At 45.6% G+C, this 14,127-nt stretch overlaps 1 protein-coding gene across 3 annotated transcripts in view; it reads right to left on the reverse strand.

Moving 5' to 3' along the window:
- The window catches only part of pamr1a (peptidase domain containing associated with muscle regeneration 1a), a 319,049-nt gene that overhangs the window by 186,274 nt on the left and 118,648 nt on the right, over nt 1-14,127 (reverse strand). The window lies entirely within an intron of this gene.

Genomic DNA, 14,127 nt, shown 5'->3' on the forward strand with positions numbered 1-14,127 from the left:
TTCAAATCCGTGCTCATCTTTCCCGCAATTCCATGTTTGACTCCCTCCAATCTGGTTTCCGTGCCTGCCGCAGTACCGAAACGGGTCTCATCAAAGTCACAAATGAGATCATTTGTGACTGTGACAAAGGCAAACTATCCCTCCTCGTCCTTCTTGAATTGTCTTCAGCCTTTCACAAGGTTGACCACTCTATCTGTCTCCAATGCCTCTCCACCGTCGTCCAGCTGGGTGGGACTGCACTCGCCTGGTTCCATTCTTATCTATCTAATTGTAGCCATGGAATCACCTGCAATGGCTTCTCTTCCCACCCCCGCATCGTTATCTCTGGTGTCCCCTAAGGATCTATCCTTGGTCCCCTCCTATTTCTCATCTACATGCTGCCCCTTGGCGACATCATCCGAAAACACAGCGTCAGTTTCCACATGTATGCTGATGACACCCAGCTCTACCTCAATACTACTTCTGTTGACCCCTCCTCGATCTCTAAATTATCAGACTGCTCCTCCGACATCCAGTTCTGGATGAGCAGAAATTTTCTCCAATTAAATATTGGGAAGACAGAAGCCATTTTTTCCACCACAAACTCCATTTTCTAGCCACTGACTCCATCCCTCTCCCCAATTTTTGTGTGAGGCTGAACCTGACTGTTCGCAACCTTGGTGTCATATTCGACCCTGAAAGGCACTGTCAACCACATATCTGCAGCATAACGAAGATCGCCTATTTCCACCTCCGTAACATCGCACGTCTCCGCCGTTGTTTCAGCTCATGTGCTGCTGAAGCCCTCATCCATGCCTTTGTTACCTCTGGACTCGACTATTCCAATGTACTCCTGGCTAGCCTCCCACATTCTACCCTATGAGGAATTAATAATGGGAAACAGGGAAATGGCAGTGACTTTGAACAAATATTTTGTATCGGTCTTCATGGGAGGGCACTAAAAGCATTGCAAAAATTGATAATCAAGGGGCAATTGGGAGGGGGGAACTTAAAACAATCACTATCACTAGAGATAAAGTACTAGGCAAACTAGGGGACTAAAGGTGGACAAGTCCCGTGGACCTGATGGCCTGCATCCTATTTAAGAAAAGAGGGTGACAGAAAGCAGGAAACTATAGACCAGTTAGCCTGTCATTGGGAAAATACTGGAGTCCATTATTAAGGAAGTAGTAGCAGGACATTTAGAAAATCATACTACAGTCAAGTAGAGTCAGCAGGGTTTTATGAAAGGGAAATCATGTTTGACAAATTTGCTGGAGTTCTTTGAGGATGTAATGAGCAGGGTGGATAAAGGGGAACCAGTAGATGTGGTGTATTTGGATTTCCAGAAGGCATTCGATATGGTGCCACATAAAAGATTACTGTGCAAGATAAGAGCTCACGGGGTTGGGGGTAATATATTAGCATGGATAGAGGATTGGCTAACTAACAGAAAACAGAGAGTCGGGATAAATGGGTCAATTTCAAGTTAGCAAACTATCACTAGTGGGGTGTCACAGGGATCAGTGCTGGGGCCTCAACTATTTACAATCTATATTAATGACTTGGATAAAGGGACCAAGTGTAGTGTCGCCAAATTTGCTGATGATACAAAGATAGGTGGGAAAACAAGTTGTGAGGAGGATGCAAAGAATCTGCAAAGGGAAATAGATAGGCTAAGTGAGTGGGCAAACATTTTACAGATGGAGTATAATGTGGGAAAATGTGAGATTATCCACTTGGGTAGAAAAAATAAAAAAAGCAAATTATTATTTAAATGTGGAGAGATTACAAAATGCTGAGATACAGACAGATCTGGGGGTCCTTGTACATGAAGCACAAAAGGTTAGCATGCAGGTACAGCAAGTAATTAGGAAAGCAATTGGAATGTTGACCTTTATTGCAAGGGGAATGGAGTATAAAAGCAGGGATGATCAACTACAACTGTACAGAGTATTAGTGAGGCCACTCCTGCATGCAGTTTTGGTCTCCTTATTTAAGGAGGGATACACTTGCATTGAAGGTAGTTCAGAGATGGTTCACTAGGTTGATTCTTGAGATGAAAGGGGTTGTCTTATGAAGAAAGTTTGAGCAGGTTGGGCCAATATTCATTGATGTTTAGAAAAATCAGAGGTGATCTTATTGAAATGTATAAGATTCTGAGGGGGCTTGACAGGGTAGATGCAGAGAGGATGTTTCCCCTCGTGGGGGGGGGAACTAGAACTAGGGGGCATAGTTTCAGAATAAGGGGTCGCCCTTTTAAAACGGAAATGAGGAGGAATTTCTTCTCTCAGAGGGTGGAGAATCTTTGGAATTCTCAGAGAGCTCTGGAGGTTGTGTCATTGAATGTATTTAAGGTGGAGGTAGACAGATTTTTGAATGATAAGGGAGTCAAGCATTATGGGGAGTGGTCAGGGAAGTGGAGTTGAGGCCAAGATCAGATCAGCCAAGATCTTATTGAATGGTGGAACAGGCTCAAAGGGCCAAATGGCCTACTCCTGCTCCTATTTCTTAAATTCCTATTTCTTATGTTCTAAACTAGAGGTGATCCAAAACTCAGCTGCCCAAGTCCTAACTTGCACCTAGTCCCGCTCACCCTTCACCCCTGTGCTCGTTGACCTACATTGGCTCCCGGTTAAGCAATGCCTCGATTTCAAAATTCTCATCTTTGTTTTCAAATCCCTCCATGGCTCACCCCACCCTATCTCTATAATCTCCTCCAGTCCCATAATCCCTGAGCTGTCTGTGCTCCTGCGATAACCCTCGGGGCGTTTCACTATGTTAAAGGTGCTATCTAAATACAAGTTGTTGTTGTTGTTGTCGGACCACCCACTTTCAGCTCTGATATAATGGATCTCTCCTTCTGCCTCAGCTAATCTGCTGCCGGAATATTCCTGCATGCTTTAGTTACCTCCAGATTTTACTATTCCTGGAATTATTTCCCTAAACCTACCTGCCTCTCTCTCCTTCTTTAAGATGCTCCTTAAAACCTAACTCTTTGACCAAGCTTTTGGTCATCTTTCCTAATAGATCCTCATGTGGTTCGATGTCAATTATTTTTTATTTTGATTACACTCCTGTGAAGTGCCATGGGACATTTTACTATGTTAAAGGCAAGCAATGCAATTTGTTGTCCATAAACAGGGGGCAATAATGTTTTCATCCATCCATGGCCAGGGTCTCCACACACACAACCAGCTTTCGTGTTGGCTATGGTGGGGTTGGGGGGGGGGGCTGTGGAGGGCATGGTTTTTGTATTAAATAAACCCGGAGAAACGAGATGGATATAGAGATCGGAGGGGGCGTTGTGACCTCATCAGAGCAGGACCCCAGGTCCCAACTTGATCAAAGAGTCAATCTGACAAAGCCAGTGGAAAGCAGTGTTTGAAATGACTAAAGGGCAGAGACCGAGCTATAAGCACCCGTTACCTGAACCGAGCTCTCCATCGAGATCGGTCAGCTCAGATGGAAAGGTTTTAAGTTTGGAGCCGATGCTGCATGGGGGTGAAGCTGGGCGTAAGTTGGGTGGGGTGGGATAGGTGTCACCTCTGGCAGATTGGGAGGTGCCTTGCCATCATGTCAAAGTAGTAGGTTTTTTAACAACACGGTATCTAAAGTGAAGAGCCTGCCATATTTTGTCCAATGATTTTGCACTGCTTTTCTTCTCTCGTAGTGGACTGACACACTGTATCACGGACCTGTGTACAGTCAAGAGGAAGCACAAAGAAAGGGCTGCCAAACCCTCGTCAAGTGAAATGTCTGTTAAGGTGCCCCAGGGATCAGTGCTGGGATCACTACTATTTCCCACTTCCATCAATTAGCTGAATTCAGAAACTCAATGAAAACAGCTCAAATTTTTAGATGCCTCTACATTGAAGAGATACCTCGGGCGTTATAAAATAATGTGGACAAAATATGTAAGTGGATCGCACAATGGCAGATGGAATTTAATGCAGACAAGTGTTTAGTACTGCACACATGAAGGAAAAATGTGTGATACATACACTCCAGAAATAGTACTGCAAGAGTTATGGATGAAGTTGAAACTGATCTGGAGTTCCTCGTAGGCTCAGCCCTAAAGTTATCCATACAGCGTAGTCCAGTGATCCACAAGGCAAAAAAGGTTGTCAATGTTACCGCGCAGGTGTGTGCGGCAGCTCACCGACTTTTACACTGCATTTGGGGAGGGGCATTAAGGCAAGGGAATACACAATAAATGGGAGGATACTGAGAAGTGTGGAGGAACAGAGGGACCTTGGAGTATATGTCCACAGATCTTTAAAGGTAGTAGGACAGGTTGATAAGATAGTTAAAAAGGTATACAGGATGCTCTCCTTTATTAGCTGAGACGTAGAATACAAGAGCAGGGAAGTTACGCTTGAACTGTAAACAACACTAGTTCATCATCATAGGCAGTCCCTTGGAATCGAGGAAGACTTGCTTCCACTCTTAGCATGAGTTCTTAGGTGACTATACAGTCCAATACGAGAACCACAGTCTCTGTCACAGGTTGGACAGATAGTCGTCGAGGAAAAGGGTGGGCAGGGAGCCTGGTTTGCCGCACGCTCCTTCCGCTGCCTGCGCTTGATTTCTGCATGCTCTCGGCGATGATACTTGAGGAGCTCAGCGCCCTCCCGAATGCACTTCCTCCACTTAGGACGGTCTATGGCCAGGGACTTCCAGGTGTCAGTGGGGATGTCGCAGTTTATCAGGCAGGCTTTTGAGGGTGTTAAGCCACAGCTGGAGTACTGCATGCAGTTCTGGTCATCACATTACAAGAAGGATGTGATTGCACTAGAGAGGGTACATAGGAGACTTACGAGGATGTTGCCAGGACTGGAATAATTAGCTATGAGGACAGATTGGATAGGCTGGGGTTGTTTTCCTTGGAACAGTGGAGGCAGAGGGGGGATTTAATCGAGGCATACAAAATTATGAGGGGTCGAGATAGAGTGGATAGGGAGGACTTATTTCCCTTAGCAGATGGGTCAATAACCAAGGGGCACAGATTTAAAGTGTTGGTGGAAGGATTAGATGGGGATGAGGTAACATTTCTTCACCGAGAAGGTGATGGGGGTCTGGAACTCACTGCCTGAAAAAGGTGGTAGAGGCTGAAACCATCATATTTAAAAGTTACTTGGATATGCATTTAAAGAGACCAGTGCTGGAAGATGGGATTAGGCTAGGTAACTCTTTTCAACTAGCATGGACACGATGGGCCAAATGGCCTCCTTCTGTGTCGTAATTTTCTATGATTCTATGATTGTAAATACCGAGCATGCGCAGTAATTTAAGGGACCGCACATTAAAAGAAACAGGCCGTGCAGAACAAAGCGCAATTTACACAGAACATTGGCTGAAGTACATTGCCAAACTAGTAGAGTTCAAAACCTGAACTGTCAGTCATGGCTAAGTAGGTCGTACTTTCACATCTGAGTCAGTAGGTTGTGGATTCAAAACCCATTGCAAAATCTAAACTGACACTTCAGTGCAGTACTGAGGGAGTACTGTTGTGCTGAAAGTGCCATCTTTCAGATGAGTGGTTAAACCGAGGCTCCGTCTGCCATAAAAAATCCCTTGCACTATTTCAAAGAAAAGCAGGGGAGTTCTCCCCAGTGTCCTGGCCAATATTTATCCCTCAGCCAACATTACTAAAACAGATGAACTGGTGATTGTGGTACCTTGCTGTGTGCAAATTGGCTGCCACGTTTTCTACATTACAACAGTGACTACACTTCAAATGTACTTCATGTGAAGCAGTTTGGGATGCCCTGAGGTCTTGAAAGGCACTATGTAAATCGGAGTGCTTTCTTTGTCTTTCCTTCTTTGAGGGCATTTGTGATCGAACTGTAGAGTGCTCTCGTCAGATCGCACCTGAAGTTGCTGCGTCCAGTTCTGTTCACCAAGACACAAGGGACATATTTAGGCACCGGAAACAGCCCACAACAGATCAGTGAGGCTGCTTCCTACTGTCAGTGACCTGGCTTAGAAGGAACCTTGGCCTTCGTACCTTGAAAAGGAAGCATCTGCGAGGTGATCTGCTTGAGGTAATGAAGATAACAAAAGGTAAACCGTGAGTATTAGAGATAGCGTCCTCTTCAGCCATGAACAAGAGTCCCGAAGGGTGTGTTGTCTACCTACTGCCAGGGTAATGGATATCTCGAGGTGGCTGCAAAGGAATTTGGAAAGGGAGGGGGTAAATCCAGTTGTCGTGGTCCATGCCGGAACAAACAACATGGTTAGGGACAAGGAGGAGGTCGTACTGAGGGAGTATCAGGAGTTTGTAACTAAATTAAAAGGAGGACCTCGAGGGTAATCATCTCTGGATTATTGGCCAAGCCACGTGCAAATTGGTATAGAGACAGACAGATCAGGGAGTTAACATATAAAAAAAAGAAAGACCTATATAGTGTATTTCACGACCACCGGACATCTCACAGCGCTTTACAGCCAATGAAGAACTTTTGGAGTGTAGTCACTCCAAATGTAGGAAACAGGCAGCTAATTTGCGCACAGCAAGCTCCCACAAACAGCAATGTGATAATGACCAGATAATCTGTTTTTTTGTTAAGTTGATTGAGGGATAATTATTGGCCAAGACACCAGGGTTAACTTCCCTGCTCTTCTTTGAAATCGTGTCATGGGATATTTTACATCCACTTAAGAGAGCAGACAGGGCCTCAGTTTAACATCTCATCCAAAAGATAGCACCTCCAAAGCACTGCACTGGAGTGTTAACCTAGATTTTTGTGCTCAAGTCTCTGGAGTGAGATTTGAACCCACAACCTGTTGACTCAGAAGCAAGAGTGCTACCCACTGAGCCACAGCTAACACATAATGAAAGAGCTGGTGTGGGAAAGAGGGATTCCTTTTCATGGAGCTCTGACAAAGGTTCGAGGATAGAAAGGAGCTGTACTGATGGGACGGGCTTCACCTGAACCAGAATGGGACAGTGACCAAGCGGAAAGTGTAAATAGGGAGGTCGCAAAGGCTTTAAGCTAGTAAGATGGCGGCGCAGGGGGTGGGTGGGCGATGGGGGGGGAGGTGAGGGGTGTGGAAGGGATAAAAAAGAAATTAATCAAACTTAAATATAAACAAAACAGGAAAGCAGAGCATGGGACGGTCCAAACTGAGGGTGGAATAAATGGCCAGGGAATTACTAGAATTAAAGAACAGGAGTGTAAAAAGACGGTTAAAATAAAGTGCTGCTATTAAAATGAGTTCATCTGCACAGCAATGCACACAGTGTCTGTAATGAAATAGGGGAACTGGAGGCAATAATACGTTGCGAGGGGCCAGATATAGTTGGGATCACTGACACAGAAAAATCAGGACTGGGAATTAACCATTGCAGAGTATAACATATTTAGAAAAGCTAGAGTTGTGAAGGGGAGGTGGAGTAGCTGTACTTATTCAAAATAACATCATGGCAGTAGAAAAAGTGGGCTAGAAATTCCACGTATGAATAGTACCATTTTTTGGCGCTATTTGTGAATAACGGCTGATTTTTTTATGCCAAAATAGCACCAAAAAAATACAGCCTAAGTTTCGCCAAAGTTTTAAAACTGTTGGCGTAGCTTTAAATACCACCGTTTTTAAGGATGGAGCAAAATTTTTTCGCCTTAAAAATAACATCCGTTCTGCGCGTGCGTAAAAAAAAAAATTGCCCATTCTGCACATGCCCAACACTCGAAGCACATACTTGAGGCTCTTTAAAAGTTAAATTCCATCTGCACGTGCAAAGCTCTGGGTAATGATATGGTGAATGCAGCTCAGTACACTCAGACTATTTTTTCTATCAATGCACTATAAATAGGGTATAAAAATAAAATATTTGTGCTTGTTAAAGTGTCCTAAATGCATCTTCAGCGGACGTGTCCGCAGCGGAGCAAGCGAGCTGTGACACACCACGTGGATGATGATCAATCCAGCATGGATCTGGCGATGCAGCCCGAGGCATTTGAGAGCTCCGAGGAGGAAGTGTATAGCATGCGTGCATTCTGAACAAAGAGCCAACCTATAATGATGGAGATAAAATTAATAACGACGTGCCGATATCCATGGAATTAGACACGGGTGCGAGTCAATCGATAATGAGCTAGAGGACTTTCGAAAAGCTGTGGGAGACCAAGGCAGAGAGACCCAAGCTGAGTCCGATAAATGCGAAGTTGCGTACCTACACCAAAGAGCTCATACCAGTGATCGGTAGTGCAGCAGTAAGACTGTCGTATGAGAGAGCGTTCATAATCTACCATTATGGATTATCCCGGGCAATGGCCCATCGTTATTTGGCAGGAGTTGGCTCGAGAAAATAAAATAGAAATGGTACAATATCAAGCTTTGTCATCAGCGGATGATAATTTGAGTGCTCAAATGCTGAGCAAATTTCTCTCACTATTTGAACTGGGAATTGGTAGCTTCAAGGGAGCCAAGAGGCAGATTTACCTAGGCCCAGACGCAAGGCCCATCCATCACAAAGCCAGGGCGGTCCCGCACATGATGAGAGAAAAAGCCGAGCTCGAATTGGACAGGCTACAACGCGAGGGGGTCATCTCACCGGTCGAATTTAATGAATGGACCAGTCCCATTGTTCCAGTGTTAAAAAGCAACGGCATGGTCAGGATTTGTGCAGACTAAAAGGTCACGATCAACCGAGTTTCGGAACAAGATCAGTACCTGCTACCGAAAGCTGATGACCTGTTTGCAACGCTAGCCGGGAGAAAATCGTTCACCAAATTGGATCTAACGTCGGCCTACATGAAACAGGAACTGGTTGAATCATCAAAAAAACTTACATGCATCAACACGCACGAAGGACTGTTTATTTACAACAGATGCCCTTTTGGCATTCGTTCGGCGGCAGCCATATTTCAGAGAAACATGGAGAGCCAATTGAAATCCGACCCAGGACTGTGGTATTCCAAGACGACATCCTAGTCACAGGTCGTGACACTGCCGAGCACCTGCATAATCTTGAAGAGGTTCTGCGTCTTCTGGACAAAGTGGGACTCAGACTGAAACGTTCGAAGTGTGTTTTCATGGCACCAGAGGTCTAATTCCCTTGACGAAAGATTGCTGCAGATGGAATCAGGCCTACAGATGCGAAAACAGGACATCAAAAATGCGCCCAGGCTCCAGAATGTGACAGAGCTACGTTCGTTCCTGGGTCTTCTCAACTACTTCGGTAACTTCTTACCCAAATTGAGCACAGTATTAGAGCCTTTGCACAAGCTATTCAGGAAAAGAGACGACTGGGTGTGGGGTGAACTTCAAGACAGAGCCTATGAGAAGGCTAGAAACCTGTTGTGTTCCCACAAGCTACTGGTACTGTATGACCCATACAAGTATCTAGTTTTGACATATGATGCGTCATCCTGTAGGGTCGGCTGCATACTCCAGCAAGCCAATGAGTCAGGCAAACTACAACCAGTTGCATACGTGTCTCGAAGCCTGTCAAAGGCGGAAAGAGCCTACGGCATGGTAGAGAAAGAGGCTTTAGCATGTGTTATTGAGGTAAAAAAATGCACCAGTACCTGTTTGGGGTTCACTTCAAGCTGGAAACCGATCACGAGCCGCTTATATCGTTGTTCTCGGAACATAAAGGTATCAACACCAACACATCATCCTGCATCCAGAGGTGGGCGCTGACATTATCTGCCTATGATTATGTCATTCGCCATAGACCAGGCACTCATAACTGCGCTGATGCATTGAGCCGGTTACTGTTACCCACACTGGAGGTGGAAACGCTAATGCCCGCAGAGCTACTCATGGTCATGGATGCCTTTGTGAGTGAAGGATTGCCTGTCACTGCTCAACAAGTTAAGACCTGGACCAGCCAGGATCCGACCCTATCGGTTGTAAAACGTTGTGTTCTTAACGGGGACCGGTCGACCATCCCCAAGGAAATGGGTGATGAAACCAAACTGTACAGCCGTCACAAAAATGAGCTTTCCATCCAGTCCGACTGTTTACTGTGGACTAATCATGTTGCAATGCCCAAGAAAGGCAGGGCGAGATTTGTACGGGAGTTACATAATACGCATCCCGGTATTGTCATGATGAAGGCCATCGCCAGGTCCCATGTTTGGTGGCCTGGCATTCATTCGGACTTAGAGTCATGCGTGCATCAGTGCAACACTTGCATGTTAGGTAATGTCCCAAAGGAGTTCCGCTCAGTCTGTGGTCATGGCCATCCAAATCGTGGTCTAGAATCCACATTGACTTTGCGGTCTCCTTCCTTGGTAAAATGTTTTTTGTGGTGGTGGATGCATACTCCAAATGGATAGATTGTGTGATCATGTCATCCAGCACTTCCACTGCCACCATTGAGAACCTGAGAGCCATGTTTGCCACATATGGTCTGCCAGACATCGTTGTCAGCGACAACGGACCGTGTTTCACGAGCCTGGCATTTCAAGAGTTCATGAAACATAACGGCATAAAACACGAGAGGTCAGCCCCGTTCAAACCCATGTCCAAAGCTCAAGCGGAGCAGGCAGTTCAAACCATCAAGCAGAGCTTGAAACGCGTAACTCACGATTCCTTGCAGACACGCCTGTCATGGATACTGCTCAGTTACAGGACAAGGCCACACATGCTCACTGGGGTCGCACCTGTGGAACTATTGATGAAGGGAGGCCTCAAAACCAGGCTCTCTCTAGTCCATCCTGATCTTAACGATCATGTCGAAACCCGACGTCAACGGCAGCAGTGGTATCACGACCGCACCACAGTGTCACGCGACATATCTGTAAATGACCCAGTGTATGTACTTATGCATGGTCAAGGGCCCAAGTGGCTCCTGGGCAATGTTATGGATAAGGAGGGTAACCAGGTGTATATGGTTAAGCTCAAGAATAGGCAGATGGGCAGGATACACATTGATCAAATCAAGCTAAGACACACTGACGAACCGGAGCAGTTGGAAGAAGACACCGCGAGCTTAGACGACCAACCAACTCACATCCAGCCATCAGAAGAATCCACTGTGGTCAACGCCCAGCCCCAAGTCATGAGAGACTCAGAAAGCACTGGGATTGTACTAAGGTGGTCAACCAGGGAGCGAAGGACTCCGGACCATCTGAACTTGTAATATGGACTTGTGCCAAGAACCGGGGGGAGGGGGGAGGGAATGATGTAATGTATGTACACCAGGGGACACTACCGTCGGAGTTCCTAGGGTCATAGGTACACTTGTGCTGGGCCCGGTATATAACCTGAACTTCACCTTTGTATCTTCACTACTGGAAGCCTTTAAAGACTGACCAGGTTACACCTAGTCACTGGCCCACAGTACGGAGTTCATTGTATCATTTCATACACTACAAGAAAGGCAACCAAGTCTAAGCAGAAAAGAATAGGTTTTAAAAATTTCCACTGATTCGATTATGAATGGCAGAGATTTCGGCCACCACCGAACTGTTCACGTCCCATCTCCGCTGCTCACCGGGCTCGGCCTGGAGGCACACGGGGTTGGCATGCAGGCTGGCAGGATCGCTCTCTCGGCCGGACACGTGAGCTTGGCGCTCATATATTATCTGTTCTGCCTTCATATCAAGACTACCCCAAGGACATACCAATACAGGCACTGCAGCTTGTACAAGGTGTTCAATCCCCTTAAACAATGATTTTTCAAAACCACGAGAATTGGTTCAGTACATTTCTGCAGAAGCTCCGTTTCCCAAGATGGCGCCATTAGCGCAGATTTCGATTGGGACTCCACCAGGTAAGGCAAGCTTTTTCAAATCGCTATTTAGCATTGTCCTTAAAAATGTCCTTATTGGGGAAACTCTCAAAAAAGGCGTTATCGATGGTTTTGACGCCGAGTGACGTCGCAAAAATGTTTCTCAAAAAAAACGTCCCTTATTTTTTAATGACAGCATTACACCACTGGCGAAACTAGCAAAATGACCTCAAATTTATTTAACTCCAAAAAAAAACTTTTAGCTCCAAAAAATGGAACTAAATCGATCGTTAAGGAGGTGAATTTCTAGCATAATCATGAGGGATTTCAACTACCCTAAAATTAATTGGCCAGAAGAGGTAGGTAAAAGGGGATAAGCAATGGAATTCATACAATGTATACAACACTCCTTTCTAACTCAGTAAGTAAGAAGCAGCATGCTATAGACAAAACTAAGTGATCCCACAATCAACGGATCAGATTAAAGCTCTGCAGTCCTGCCACATCCAGTCATGAATTGTGGTGGACAATTAAACAACTAACAGGAGGAAAAGGCTCCATCAATATCCCCATCCTCAATGATGGCGGAGCCCAGCATGTAAGTGCAAAAGACAAGGCTGAAGTGTTTGCAAACATCTTCTGCCAGAATGCCGAGTGGATGATCCATCTCAGCCTCCTCCTGAGGTCTCCACCATCACAGAAGCCGGTCTTCAGCCAATTCGATTCACTCCACATGATATCAAGGAATGAGTGAGCGCACTGGATACAGCAAAGGCCATGGACCCTGACAACATCCTGGCAGTTGTACTGAAGACTTGGGCTCAAGAACCAAGCCAAGCTGTTCCAGTACAGCTGCAACAATGGCATCTACCCGACAATGTGGAAAACTGCCCAGGTATTTTCTGTCCACAGGACAATATAGGACAAATCCAATCTGGCCAATTACCATCCCATCAGTCTACTCTCAATCATCAGCAAAGTGATGGAAGCTGCCATCTACAGTGCTATCAAGCAGCACTTACTCACCAATAACCTGCTCACCGATGCTCAGTTTGGGTTCTGCCAGGACCACTCGGCTCCATTCCTCATTACAGCCTTGGTCCAAACATGGACAAAAGAGTTGGATTCCAGAGGTGAGGGAGCATTTGACTGAGGGAGGTATCAAAGAGCCCTAGTAAAACTGAAGTCAATGGGAATCAGGGGGAAATCGCTCCACTGACTCGAGTCATACCTAGCACTAAGGAAGATGGTTGTTGTTGTTGGAGGCCAATCAGCTCAGCCCCAGGATATCGGTGCAGGAGTTCCTCAGGGCAGTGTCCTAGGTCCAACCATCTTCAGCTTCTTCATCAATGACCTTCCCTCCATCATAAGGTCAGCAGCGGCGATGTTTCTGATGATTGCACAGTGTTCAGTTCCATTTGCAACTCCTCAGATAATAAAGCAGTCCATGCCCACATGCAGCAAGAGTGGACAACATTCAGGCTTAGGCTGATAAGTGACAAGTAAAAGTTGCGCCACATCCCTGTCTGGCGTAAAAATAAAAAAGGGAAGGTGGCTCAACCGTGGCTATCAAGGGAAATCAGGGATAGTATTAAAGCCAAGGAAGTGGCATACAAATTGGCCAGAAATAGCAGCGAACCTGGGGACTGGGAGAAATTTAGAACTCAGCAGAGGAGGACAAAGGGTTTGATTAGGGCAGGGAAAATGGAGTACGAGAAGAAGCTTGCAGGGAACATTAAGGCGGATTGCAAAACTTTCTATGGGTATGTAAAGAGAAAAAGGTTAGTAAAGACAAATGTAGGTCCCCTGCAGTCAGAATCAGGGGAAGTCATAACGGGGAACAAAGAAATGGCGGACCAATTGAACAAGTACTTTGGTTCGGTATTCACTGAGGAGATCACTAACAACCTTCCGGATATAAAAGGGGTCAGAGGGTCCAGTAAGGAGGAGGAACTGAGGGAAATCTTTATTAGTCGGGAAATTGTGTTGGGGAAATTGATGGGATTGAAGGCCGATAAATCCCCAGGGCCTGATGGACTGCATCCCAGAGTACTTAAGGAGGTGGCCTTGGAAATAGTGGATGCATTGACAGTCATTTTCCAACATTCCATTGACTCTGGATCAGTTCCTATCGAGTGGAGGGTAGCCAATGTAACCCCACTTTTTAAAAAAGGAGGGAGAGAGAAAACAGGGAATTATAGACCGGTCAGCCTGACCTCAGTAGTGGGTAAAATCAATTATTAAGGATGTCATAGCAGTGCATTTGGAAAATGGTGACATGATAGGTCCAAGTCAGCATCGATTTGTGAAAGAGAAATCATGCTTGACAAATCTTCTGGAATTTTTTGAGGATGTTTCCAGTAAAGTGGACAAGGGAGAACCAGTTGATGTGGTATATTTGGACTTTCAGAAGGCTTTCGACAAGGTCCCACACAAGAGATTAATGTGCCAAGTTAAAGTAC

The sequence above is a fragment of the Pristiophorus japonicus genome, chromosome 14, assembly GCF_044704955.1.
Source record: "Pristiophorus japonicus isolate sPriJap1 chromosome 14, sPriJap1.hap1, whole genome shotgun sequence".
NCBI classification, from domain to species: Eukaryota; Metazoa; Chordata; class Chondrichthyes; family Pristiophoridae; genus Pristiophorus; species Pristiophorus japonicus.